Source organism: Trichosurus vulpecula, chromosome 4 (assembly GCF_011100635.1).
Source record: "Trichosurus vulpecula isolate mTriVul1 chromosome 4, mTriVul1.pri, whole genome shotgun sequence".
Lineage (NCBI taxonomy): Eukaryota > Metazoa > Chordata > Mammalia > Diprotodontia > Phalangeridae > Trichosurus > Trichosurus vulpecula.
The window spans coordinates 70,837,146-70,850,760 of NC_050576.1; the positions used below are offsets into that span (position 1 = coordinate 70,837,146).

A 13,615-nucleotide genomic window follows, 5' to 3' on the forward strand; every position below is an offset into this window, starting at 1 on the left:
CTCCCTAATGAAAAAACTCCTTCTACCAATGCAGGTTGACACTTCCTCTGTAACTTATAATCTTACAAGGTTCCCTAGAATATTTAGAAGTTACATATACTTACAGTAATTAGTAGTGGTTTGTCCAGGCTTATCCTGCCATTGTGTATCAGAGGTGACATTTGAAACTAGGTCTTCTTGGCTTCGTCACTACCTCTGTGTCACTTATTCCATGCTGTCTTTATTTTTTTAATATGGCTGTTAATAGTTTGTATTTATATTGAGAACTGCTTTCCCCCATCCTTCCAACACTTATATTTTGGGGAATGGCTTTTGTTTTTAAACATTTTCATTAGTTGCTTATCTATCTTAGATATAAGATCCTCACAAAAAAGATATTTGATACAAAGTTTTCCCTCCAGTCAACCATGTCCTTTCTCTTACTAATTGTTTTAATTTTTCATGCAAAAACTTTTAAATTTTGTATAATCAAAAGTATTTCATTTTTTTGTGACTGCCTTTATTCTTTATTTGCTAAAGTTTTATCTCCTCACCACAGTAGTGAAAAACACATGATCTGGTTCTCTTCTGTTTTGTTTATGGCATGTCTTTAATATTCAGGGCATGTATTCATTTTGAGAGTATTCTGGCATATGGTGTAAGATGTTGGTGATTTCTGCCAGACTACTTTCCAGCAGTCTCAGAAATTCTTGTTAAATAGGGAGGGTTTTTCCCCCTAGGTAATTTATGTTTTCAGGTTTATTAAACACTTAAGTTACTGAGTTCATTAGACACTAAATTATTTCTGAGTCTTTTTCCTCTAGCCTATTACGTTGATATTTTCAAATTCTCATGAAATAATCTTGATAACTGATATAATTTGAGGTCTACAAGTGATATTCTGACTTTATTCTTTTTTTCTATTACATTCCTTTCTAGATCTTTTTATTGCTCCAGAGGAATTTTGTGATTATTTTGTCTAGCTCAATGAAAGTTTCCTCTTGGTAGTTTGATATAGACTAAATCTGTAATTAATTTTGGAGATATCGTCATTTTGATTATATTGGCACAGCCTAGCCATGAGCACTGAATATTTCTCCAGTTACTTAAATGGTTCTTTGCTTCCTTAAGGGATAGTTTGTAATTATGTGTCTTCATGTATTGAATTTGCTTTGCTAGATTGACACTCAGATATTTCATATCTTTGTACTTATTTTGAATGGTGCTTCCTATTTGATTATTTCCTTCTGGAATTTATAACTGCTATCTATAGAAACATTCATTTTTGTGGGTTTCTTTAGTAACTTGATACTTATAAGAATTTGTTATTTTAGCAATTACTTTCTTTGTTGATTTCCTAGTATTTTTAAAGTAAACCATCATGTCAACAGCAAACAAGAATAATTTTTTTCTTCTCTTTCTTTGTGGATTTAATTTCTTTCTCTTGTCTCATTGTTATTGTTAGCATCTCTAAAACCATGTCGAATTACATTAGGGAAATGTAAATTTTCCCTAAGTAAAAATGCTCTATTCCTAGTTTTATTGGGAAGGAATGGTTCTAATATTTCTCTATTACATATATGCTATCTTTTTGTTTTAGGTGGATACTTTCATAGCTTTTTTTAAAAAGATCCTCTATACTTATGTCATAAATTAGTGTTGTACTTTATCAGAGATTTTTCTGTACCTATTAATAAAATTATGTGGTTTGGGTTTCTTTTAATATGATTATAGTATATTAAATTATCCCAATTTTATAACAGAGGAAACTGAAGCTCTGATGGTTGTGACCTGCCCACTCTCACACAGTTAATAAGTGGCAAAGTTAGGGCTTGATTCCAGATCTTACAACTCCAAGTCTAGGACTCTTTGGATTCTGCCTTTGATTTCTTTATATTTCTTAGGAGGCAGCCTAGCATAGCATAAAGGACAGTAGGTCTGGAATCAAGAAGACCTAGATTCGATTCCCTCCACATACATTTACTAGCTGTGTGGCCCTGGACAAGTCCCTTAACCTTTCTTATCCTCAATTTTCTGATTTGTAAAATGGGAGTACATATAACATCTACTTCCTAGAATTGATGTGAGGATCACTTGCTTCTCTCAACCTTTGTAATGTGGGGGAGTTTTACTCACTGGCCTCTAATGTCCCTTCCACCACTGAATCTATGCTCCTTAGAGCCTTTGAAATAAGAATATATGTGTAAGGAACTTTGGGAAAATTAAAATACTATATAATAGCTATTAGCTATTTCTTGAAGGTTCAACATAGATATTATCTCCTCTGTCTGAACTCTCCAGTCATCCAAGATTTTAGTGTCCTCTCTCAACAAATATTTTTAGAGTTCATTGTCTGAACTCTCCTTTGCCTCCTTCACTCCTTGTCTTGTATATTGTTTATTTTTATGTATATTACTAATCCTCCATCCTGATATCTCCCCTTCCCCCCCCACAAGGAAAGCTCCTTGTGATCCAGGGCTCTTTGGCTTCTGAGGTGTCTCTAGAGTCTAGCATAGTCCCTGGTTCACGATAGAAACTTAATAAATGTTTGTTAAATTAAGCTGAATTGACCATTCTGCCACTCTTCCACCTCCCAGTTCTGAATGTAACTGCATCCTCTGCATCATCACTCTATTACCCTTTACTTTGGATCTACAAGGAAATTAGGCATACTCCTTTCTCAACATGGAAGGAAAAAGAGTATCTTCTTAGCTCCATTTTTGACAATTTTGGTGTCTTCATAAAGTACCCCTCTCCCTGCTTTCAGCTATGTTCCCAGGGTCACAATTACTGGTAGGAACAAAAATCATTTAAGTTTGCTTAGCTAAAGAACACCATATAAGAACATAAATGAGTCAGTAAGTCTTCCCCAAGGAACCAACTGCAGGTATGTTCAGTGACTTTGCCTTATTCCTTGAATGAATACATGAATGAATTAAAAAAAAACTTAGTAACACTTACTTTATCCTAGGCATAATGCTAAGCGCAGAAAACACGAATATAAAAAAGCAAGACAGCCCTTGCCTTCAAAGAGCTTACATTCTAATAGGGACAGACAATATGTGTAAAAGGAATGAAAGTCAAGGAGGTGTTTTGGAAGCCATAAGTAGTAAGTGGAGCCACAGAGCAAATGATTAACAATCTAGGAATAGTTGTGTTATTGTGTATATTATTTCCAGAGGCAGTGCTGGTGAGAAGGGAAGAGGGGAAAGGAATAAGTGAATAAGTATTTATATAGCATCTATTCTGTGCCAGACACTGTGCTAAGTGGTTTTAAAATAGTATCTCATTAAAAAACCATGAGAGGTAGGTGCTGTTATTATCCCCATTTTAAAGTTGAGGAAACCAAGGCAAACACAAGTTAAATGATTTGTCTAGGGTCACACAACTTGTAAGCATCTGAGGTTGAATTTGAACTCAAGTATTCTTGCCTCCAAGCCCAGCACTCTATCCACCATGCCACCTACCAACCTAGGAGAGGTTGCCGCAGCATAAGACTAAGATGGTAGGAGAACAGTAGTAGATGTGGGTCAGGATAGATATAGCAAATTCTCATCAATCAGGAGTCCGTGGTTAGGCTAGATATGGAGAATCTTCATTGTTCAAGAATCATCGGTCAGTACTGATATGCAGAACTTTCACCAGTCCAAAGCCCAGAATCAGGACAGACACAGAGAACACTAACCAATCAAGAACCCAAGGCCAGGGTAGATATGGAAAACTCTCACCAATAAATAGTCCAAAGCCTCAGGGGAGGAGACAGAGTGTCTAGTCTGAGGTGGAGACCAGGATGAGGAGGTATGATGGCATGAGCAAGGTCAGTTCCTTGACTGATAAACATCTAGAATGACAGAATTTCTGATTTAGAAGGAGTGTCAGAAAATCTAATGACCTGTTGGAAATTTCAACTGGATATCTTCTAGGCATTTCAAACTAAACATGTCCAAAAATAACTCACCTCTCCCAAGCCCACCTCTCTTTTTATGATCCACATTTTTTTTTATCAAAAGTAATACTGTCTTTCCAATCCCCCAGGTTTGCAGTGGTAGTCACCAATGATTCTTTACTATCTTTTAACTCCTGCCCTCCATCCAATCAGTTGCTAAGTCTTATCTGTTCTACTTCCTTAGCCTCTCTCAGTCTGTTCCCTTCTCTCCAGAACTCAGTCACTACCCTATTGCAGGCCCTCATCATCCTTTGCCTGGCCTATTGTTGGAGTCTTTTAATTGGCCTCATTTCTTCCATTCTCTGATTTCTCTAACTTATCCTCCATGACTCTGGAAAGTCAATATTCTGGAGTCACAGATCTGATCATATTGTTCCCCTTTGGGTCCTTTCCTAACTGGTGGGTTTGGAGTTCTGTAATTGCCATTCAGGTGAGCAAATGAGCATAGGGGAGATATGATTCTCTGCCTTGTCCTTAGTCCTCAGACATTTGTTTTTCCCACCACAAGGCCAGGGCATGTGAGGGCCATTTGTTGATACAGCTTTGCTGGCTGAGAAAGTGGGTGCTTGAATCACTCCGTCAGCCTCAAATTTGGATTAAACATTTACATTTGCAAGCACCCTGCTGAGGAGAGATCAAATTATTTACTATACACTGTGTAAACTGATTAAATCTTGGTTTACTCCCGTTTACATAGCAGGCCTTGGATTAGGTAATCAGATGCTTGGAAGTTGGGTGTAAATCACTGTCACAAGCTGTTTAGGTTTACCTTATGAACTATGTAAGCCTCATTCCTCTGTCAATGTGGCAATTCCAGGGCTTTAGAAACGGAGCCTTAAAGGTCCCTCTGGACATCTAAGCACAAGAGATGAAACTAGCAAGCCCAAGAGAATGAATACAAGTCATATTATGGAGCTCAAATGTTCTTCTAGGCTTTTTGTTTCTTTAATAAAAAAGATCATAGCTATGGCCACATCTTCCAAGAGCAAATATCACAGACTCACAATATTTTGGAGCTGGAAGGGACATCAGAGGCAGGCTAGTTCAAACTGTACTTTAATGAGACAAGTAGCCATCCAGTTTCTGTTTGAAAACTTCCAATGAGGAAAAACTCACTAGGTCTAATTGTTCTACATATTGAGCCTAAGTCTTTCCTTTTTTCCCCTCCAGCTGCTAGACTGTCTCTCAATACTACCCCTTCAAGGCCACTATCCACCAGCTCTGTTTATTTATTAGTTGTCCTCCAATTAGAATGTAAGCTCCTTGAGGGCAGGGACCATTTTTGCCTGTCCTTGTACCCTCATTGCTTAACACAGTGTCTAGCACATAGTAGGCATTTAATTACTGAATGTTGAGTAAATCTGTCTCTGGTCAACTTCTACCTACTGCTTCTAGACCTGTCCTTTTAGATTAAGTAGAGTGAGTCTAATTTGTTTTCAGATAATAGCTGTTTTCTATCCTGCTTCTTCTCACATCCAACAAAGAATAATAGATGATTTTTTTAAAGGCACAAAATTCAATCTCCACTAAGATCTTACTTGTCTGAGCCTTGTTGCTTCCGAGCACCTATACCCATTCTTTTTCAATGAAATATACGTATATACATGCATTTGAGGTATATACATACATACACACACACATATTCCTCCCTAATCATAGGTATCCCACAAGGCTCTGCCCTGGGTCCTCTTCAAATCTCCCTCTATACCATTTCACTTGATGATCTCATCACCTCCCACAGATTTAATTATCATCTCTATGCTTATGTTTCTCAAATCTGCCTTTCCTATTCTAACCTCTCTGTTGACCTCTAGTCTCATGTCTCCAACTGTCTCTCAGACATCTCAAACTTGGATGACCAGTAGACATCTTAAACTCACCACATCCAGAACTGAACTCATTATCTTTCACCTTAAACCATCCCTTCTTCTAAAATCCCTTATTACTCTTGAGGGCACCACTATGCTCCCAGTTCCCCAGGCTCACAGCCTGGGTGTCATCCTCAACTTCTCACTATCGCTCCCCAAGTTGAATCTGTTGTTGAGGTTTGTCAATTTTACTTTTGCAACATCTCTCAAATATGCTCCCTTATCTCCTCTGATGCTGCCACTGACCTGATAGAACTCTCATTACCTTCAGCTTGGACTATTGCCATAACCTGCTGGCAATTCTGCCTGCCCCAAATCTCTCTCTACTCCAATATATCTCCCCTTCAGCCACCAAAGTGATTTTCCTAAAGTGCAGGTTTGACTATACCGATCACTACTCGATAATCCCCAATGGCTCCCTATCACCTCCAGGATCAAATACAAAATCTTCTGTTTGGTTTTCAAAGCCCTTCATACCAATCCCCTTTGACCTTCTCTGATCTTTCCAGTCTTCTTACACTTTAGTCCTGTACATGTACTTTTTGATCCAATGAAATCATTGTCCTGGCTGTTTCACAGATAAGATATTCCATCTCTCAGCTGCGGGCATTTCCTTTGGTGTCCCTCATGTCTGAATACTCTCTTTCTCCCTCGTCATCTCTGTCTCCTGGCTTCCCTGGTTTCCTTCCAGTCCCAATTAAAGTCCCAACATCTACAGGAAGCCTTTCCCAAGCATCTTGTTTCTATCACCTTTCCTCTTTTAATTATTTCCTAGTAATTCTATATATAGCTTGTTGGTACATATTTGTTTGCTTTCTGTCTTTCTCATCAGATTGTGATCTCCTTAAGGGAAGGGACAGTCTTATGACTCTTATGACTATTTCCCCAGTGCTTAGCATAGTGCATGGAACCTAGGCACTTAATAAGTGCTTATTGAATGATTATTCATATATGCATGGAAGGAAGGAAACAAGCATTTATTAAACATCTAACTTTAAAAATTTTATCTCATACAGTCTTCACAACAACTCTGGAAAGTAAGTCCTATTATCATTCCTATTTTCCAATTGAGAAAACTGAGAAATATCTGTCTTCATGCATGTATGCATATATATGTATACATGTATATAAGCACACATACATATATATATTAATATATGTATGTGTATTTATACAGATGTATTTCCGCTGTTAATGCATAGCACATAAGATCTGGAAGGCACCTCAGTGATCTTTTAGACCAACTCATAACTAAAAGAGGATCAGCTTTATTACACCTGACAAGGAATCTTTCTATCTTTGATTGAAGACTTCCAATGATGCCATTTCTTTGAGAAGGCTCTAATTAGGAAGTTTTTCCTCACATTTCCTTACACAGCTTTTCTTTACAATTTGCTCCTATTTTTTCTTTCTTCTGACCTCTGAGGTCAAGCAGAAGTCTAATGTGGCAGTCCCACAAATACATAGATGCAGTTATTAGTCGATTTGACTCTTGTCTGCCCCAATTCTTTTAGCTGATTTTCATTAGGCATGACCTACATGTCCTCTATAAACATCATCACCATCTTCCTGATCAGAGCTCCTTGACCTGGGATCCACTGACACCTAAGGGATCTGTGGATACATTTCATGTGTGGATGGGAAAATATACCTTTATTTTCAATTATTTCAACTGAAATTTGGCATTTCCTTTAATTCTATAAAAACATTATTCTGAGAAATGGAATATAGGTTTCACCAGACTGATTCGTAATGGGTCCCTTGACTCAAAAAATGGCTAAAAACACTTAGTTTAGATGATTTTCAGTTTACTATTATGTTTTCTAAAATTTGTCAGAGTGGTCCTACCATTTCAGAATATTGTATTTTATTTACTCATTCACTCACTCCGTATTCCTTAAGTCAGGTAAGCCGAGTTACAAATATACTGTACAGGGAGAGCAGGGTTAGGAATTCTTCTTCCCCCAGCTAGGAATGATGAGGTCTCTGCTCAATTTACTTCTCCCAGCCTACAGGATCCAATTTTCTAATTAATTCATTACTTATTAAAAAATAAAAACATTTATTGGGTACACATTATATAGTCAAGATGGCATGTAATTGGTCCTCTTCAAAAACAAAAGATGAACAGCAATAACAGTATAACCACCATTATCCTAGGTATTGGGACAGAGATGAATTCTAGTTCTGGCTTTGCCAGTGACTTTTGAGTAAGCAAATTTGGGAAAGTTTCTTAATTCTATAGAAAGAGATAATTGGACCAGATGATATCTAGTCTTCTAAATTTAATGGACAATGAAAAATAAGAAGTGGTCTCTGTCTTAAAGGAGAAAGTGTGATACAGTGAAAAGAACCTTGTATGTGAATTCAGGGGCATCTTGGCTGAAACTCTGACTTTGATATGTATTAGTTGTACAACCCTGAGCAGGTCACTTAAATTTTCTGAGCCCCAGTTTCCAAATACGTAAGATAGAGGTAATAATACATGTACCACTTACCCCAGAAGGCTGTTGTCAGGGAAGTTTTTAACATGCTATGTTAGAATGAACTATTTAATGTTAGAAAACATAAGAGTCATATGAATAACAATAACCCCTCCTCCTCCTCCTCCTCCTCCTCCTCCTCCTTCTTCGTCTTCTTCTTCTTCTTCGTCTTCTTCTTCTTCTTCTTCTTCTTCTTCTGCTTCTGCTTCTTCTTCTTCTTCTTCTTCTTCTTCTTCTGCTTCTGCTGCTTCTGCTGCTTCTGCTTCTTCTTCTGTCTCCCTCCTCCCTCTCTCTCTCTCTCTCTCTCTCTCTCTCTCTCTCTCTCTCTCTCCTTCCCTCCCCCACTCCAAGCTGAAGAGTAATATGATTAGAATTGTGCATTAGGAAAATTAAATTTGGTTGTAGTTAGATACGATATTTGGCATATAGGCTGGACCTATGATTTAATTGGCGTGGGGGCCCAGAATAGAGAATTTTATATTTTATTTTTAAAATGTGTAATAATCTACCTATCTTTTTTTCTTATGTTCTGAATATACAGTGGTTGTTTCAAGCTTAGAAGGATTAAAACTAAGAGGTCATTACAACAGAGTGAAGGTTTCTGCTAAATAAAGTAATGGCACTTAAAATCATAACTGTGTACTCAAGATATGTAGCAAAAGCAAGTGGAGACTGGGTGAAAAGAAGACATTTAGGAAGCTAAGCCAAGTTTCTGCCTCTATTTGGAAGTATTTTAGAACAACAGATCTTGATCATTTGATCAGGGATAACATGTAAAATGGCAGTAATCATAACTTGTAAGACTTATAAAGACTTATAAAGAGGCAGCATGGTATTATGATAGAGAATTGGACCCCAGCTCATAAAGATGTAGGTTCAAATCCCATCTCTGATGAATACTAACTGTACTCCTGGGGAGGTCACTTAACCCCTTGGTGTCCCCAGGCACCTTTCTATCACTGTAAATTACAGATGGCATCATTGCTCTGAACAGGTAGAGTTTCTACAATATGGACCTCCCCACACTAAGAAATTACAGGATGAAATTCCTTCCTCACAATTCTTCAAGGTTGGTCATGTGAATATCTGCCTCATTTTATAGCTAAAACAACTGAGTTATAAAGAAGCTAATTGCCAGAAGTTCTGGGATTTGAATCTGAATTTTGTAATTTTGAGTCCAGCTCTTTTCTATTATACTACATTGCTGAGAAAAGTAGGTATAAAGTGACTTTCAAAGGGAGGGGAAAAAACAAAGCACTGAACTATCAAATAGAGGGGACCTTAACACTCTTCCAAAGTGGTAGAAGAGTAAGTGCTAAGGACTTAGGCCAGGAGAATCCTTACAAAGGAAACTTCAACTTCATGTTAAAATCCAACTGATAAATAAATGGCATCATGGAAAGATCACTAGCTTGACAACAGAGGATTTGAGTTGTCTTTCTCTTCCACTGACCTGTGGGACCTTGGTTAAGTCATTTAACCTCTAAAGGTTTCAATTTTCTCATTTGTAAAATGTGGGGGGTGGGGCTGACCTAGATGACATCTATTGTCCCTTCCATCTCTGGATCAATGATCCATATGTAAATATTAATGAGTGACACAAAGGTAGGCCTATCTAGTGAGGTGGTAAACACTTTAATTCCAACTGTTTGAATAGATAAGTGAGTTGGGCAGGGCATATAGGAGTCTGCCATTCCTGAAAGCGGTGTGTACTTTGGTTTTGGAGTCTTTGAGAAAATATATCATAGAGATAATGGGGATGGTAGTTCTCCAAAAATATCTGTCCTGTGGGAATAAGTCAATCAACAGGATTCTATTTCCTAATTTTGTGACCTACAGTAGATTTAAGCTATTATACACCCACCCAAATGAGAGAAGCAAATTCCATCTGGTCTAGTGGATGTTATAAATCAATTAGATACCATACACCACTGGACTCCGAATGTGATGTCTTTCTAAGGCTTATTGATTTGAAATAATAAAGTACAACCAAGCTTATAACTTTAAATATCCAGAAGAAGCAATACACCATCCAGGAATCTAGGGGTAAATGGAAATCATCCTTAAAGTTCTTGCTCCATTTCTCCATATGGTTCTTATTTATGTACCCACTCTTGTTCATCAATCCTCCATCCCTTCATTAGCCTAACTTCTTAATTGAGCTTTAAGAAGCATGTTTGGCTTATACTTTGACAAAAGATATCCTATTTTGGCCTTCCTCAGCTTTTCTGTTTGTTTGCTTGTTTCTTTCCCCCACCATGGTTACCTTTTTCTTGTTGGCTTTTCTCTTTTTGTCAGAGGGAAAATTCAACAGGCTTACTTTGCCTAGCTTTCTTCTTGTTTCTGCTGATTGCTACACAATTAACTTAATTTCAGAATTATTCTACCTTTCCCAGCTCACTAAGATGGGCCTCTCTGCAAGTTATTTAGTTAGGTTGCCACCTACGAGGTGTTGTCACATTTTATAACAACTTCCTCCAGGCTAATTAGCAGCAGTACCAGCTGTTCTCCCTGACTTTCCCTACTGTATTAGTTATTTCAAAGTATATGTGTCTGAGGGTGTTGTAGAAAAGCAGACAGATTTATATAGAGATTACCCTTCATCTTGCATGGTGGCTACTTGATTAGATACCTTGAAGGTCTAACTTACAGTCAGCTGTCACTGATGCCCTTCTATGAACATTCATTGACTAGTCATTCTGTGCAAGGTATAGTGGTAGCTGCTTGGGGATACACAGATGGGAAAAAAATTATAAAAAGATAGTTTCTGCTTTTAAATGAAGTTCTTGTTTAGAAGTTTTACACCAATAATAAAGACAAAAATGTGGAAATTCCCACATGGATCTGTGATCTCATTGATTTGGGCATTCCTCCAACGAGTTACAAACCATTCCTGTATACTTTTTTTTTTGATTCTTGTCCTGTCCTCCCATATGTTGGCCACAGACAGTCCACTCAATAGACTTAAGTGCTTCCTTTCTCCTGATATTATAAGGATACAAATGCAGCTCTCTGTCTCCAATGACTCTCCATAGTCCTCCGGAGTCCCTTTAGGAAACAACAAAGCTTCATTAATGACACCAAGGTTCTCCCAGAAACAAAGGAAAGTCTGTTTTTTTATTGTCAACATTCTACCTCTGATGTTGTATGGCAATGACATGGGGTAGGTACAACAATCTCCAAAGAATTGAAATGAATACCTTAAGTGGGCAAAGAATATGAACTCAAAAGAAGAATTGCTAACTATTAACAACCAGATGATAAAAAGAAGGCTCCAAGTCACTAGTAATAGAAATATAAATTGCAAACATCCCTGAAGTTTCACTGCACATCCAGCGAATTGGCAAAGATGGCAGAAGACGGGTCATATTAAGAAAGGCACACTAATACATTGCTGGTAGAGCTGTTAATACATACAAACATTCTGGAAAGCAATTTGGAATTATATAAAGAGAGTGATTAAATGGTCTATACCCTTTGACCTAGACACTCCACCGCTGGGCATATACTCCAAGGAGGTCAGTGACAAAAAGAAAGGCTCCATATACAACAAAATATTTATAAAAACTCTTTTTTTGTGGTGGCAAAGAATTAAAAACAAAGTATATGCCTATTCATTAACTAAACAAATTGTGGTATATAAATGTTATGGAATATTACTGTGTTGTAAGAAACAACAAATATAATAAACACAGAGAAGCAAACCGTAAGCCGAACCGAGAAAATAATATATACAATGCCTACAATGATACAAATGAAAGAACAGCAATTAGAAAACATTTGAGACCAAATGTTGTAAAATTATAATGAGCAAGCTTTGCAAAGAAGACAAATGGGGAAATCTCTCTCTCCCCTTCTTTGTATAGGGTTGGAGTTGACAGGTACAAAATACTGCATATAATATCAGACATTTTTGATGTGATCATTAGGTTTTTTTTCTCTCTTTTTGGTTTTGTTTAAAAAAAGTAAAGATGGCTCTTGGGAAAAGGGAGGGGGAAGGAGAGGATGAAGGGGGAAGTAGGCGAAATATAAATGCAAAAGATATCAATAAAAAAATTATAAATAAAATGAATGTCATAGAGGGGGCTATGGGGAAAAAAAAATTGCAAAATGACTAAGTTCATAGGAAAGATCAAACACAGTGCCAAATGAGGCTCAAGGAAGGACCTGTAACATCTAGTGGAGGTATTCGCAAAAGCATCATGAACTAGGCGATACCTAAGTTGGAACACGAAGGGAGAATGGAATTTCTTCAGGCAAAGATGAGAGGGATGTGTGTGTGTGTGTGTGTGTGTGTGTGTATGTGTGTGTGTGTGTGTGTGTGTTGGCACAGCAACCTCAATTCCAGCCATAGAGGATCTCTTGCACTGTGTGCAAGGGATGGGGACTGTCAGGGAGAAGGAAGGCTCTACTACTAAGAATGTATATGACCTAGGGCAAGTAATTTCATCTCTCTGGATCTGTCTCAGTTTCTTCATTTATAAAATGCAGTGATTAAACCAGTTTTAATGCCCTATAATTCTACATTTAAATTTGACTTGAGGTCATGTGACATAGTAGTAGAGAGAGCTAGCCTTCTGAATCAGGAAGTCCTAAGTTCAAGTCTCATGTTGAAGACCTATAGTGGATGCGTCACTATGAACAAGTTCCTTAATCTCTCAGTGCTCTGTCTTCCTCTCTCTAAATCTCTAAGTTGCAGAGAAATCATTGACCATTGGCAGAAGGACTTACCTCATCTGGGCATTCCCCAAGCCATTGAAATCATAGGTCTGATTCATAAACTTCTGTTCTAAATCACAAAAATTACAGAGAAAATATATTATAAGAATATCAGTACTTCACACCAATAACAGAACCATCAACATGGTCATATTTTAGTTATGAACTTATAAAGCATTCCTTCCTAAGGTCCTAAGGAAGCCTGAATCAATCTCCAGTAGTCGTGGGCCTCACCCTTCTGAAGGGCAATGATGGTTTGATTCTCTTTCTCTTTGGAGGTTGTAACCCACTCATTCCTAAGGGAAATAAATGTCCCTTGAAGCATGGGCAGTCGGAGATTTCCAAACCTGGCTGAGTAGAATGACTGTTAATGGTAGATCTAAAGGATATATAGGAGGATCATCAATGAGACCTTGGAAGCCATTTAGTCCAACATCTTCATCTTCTAGGTAACTGAGGCTGGGGAAAGTGAAGTGACTTGCCCAAGGTCTTACAGGTAGGAAGGGGTTGCACCAAGACATGTACCTTGAACCTCTGACACCTAATCCAGCCATAAATATGTATATATATATATATATATATATATATATATATATATATATATATATATATATACATAT

At 37.5% G+C, this 13,615-nt stretch overlaps 1 protein-coding gene across 1 annotated transcript in view; it reads left to right on the forward strand.

Annotated features, from left to right (window-relative positions):
* Positions 1–13,615, forward strand: part of PAPPA2 (pappalysin 2) — a 393,032-nt gene that overhangs the window by 282,209 nt on the left and 97,208 nt on the right. The gene's annotated exons all lie outside the window — the stretch shown is intronic.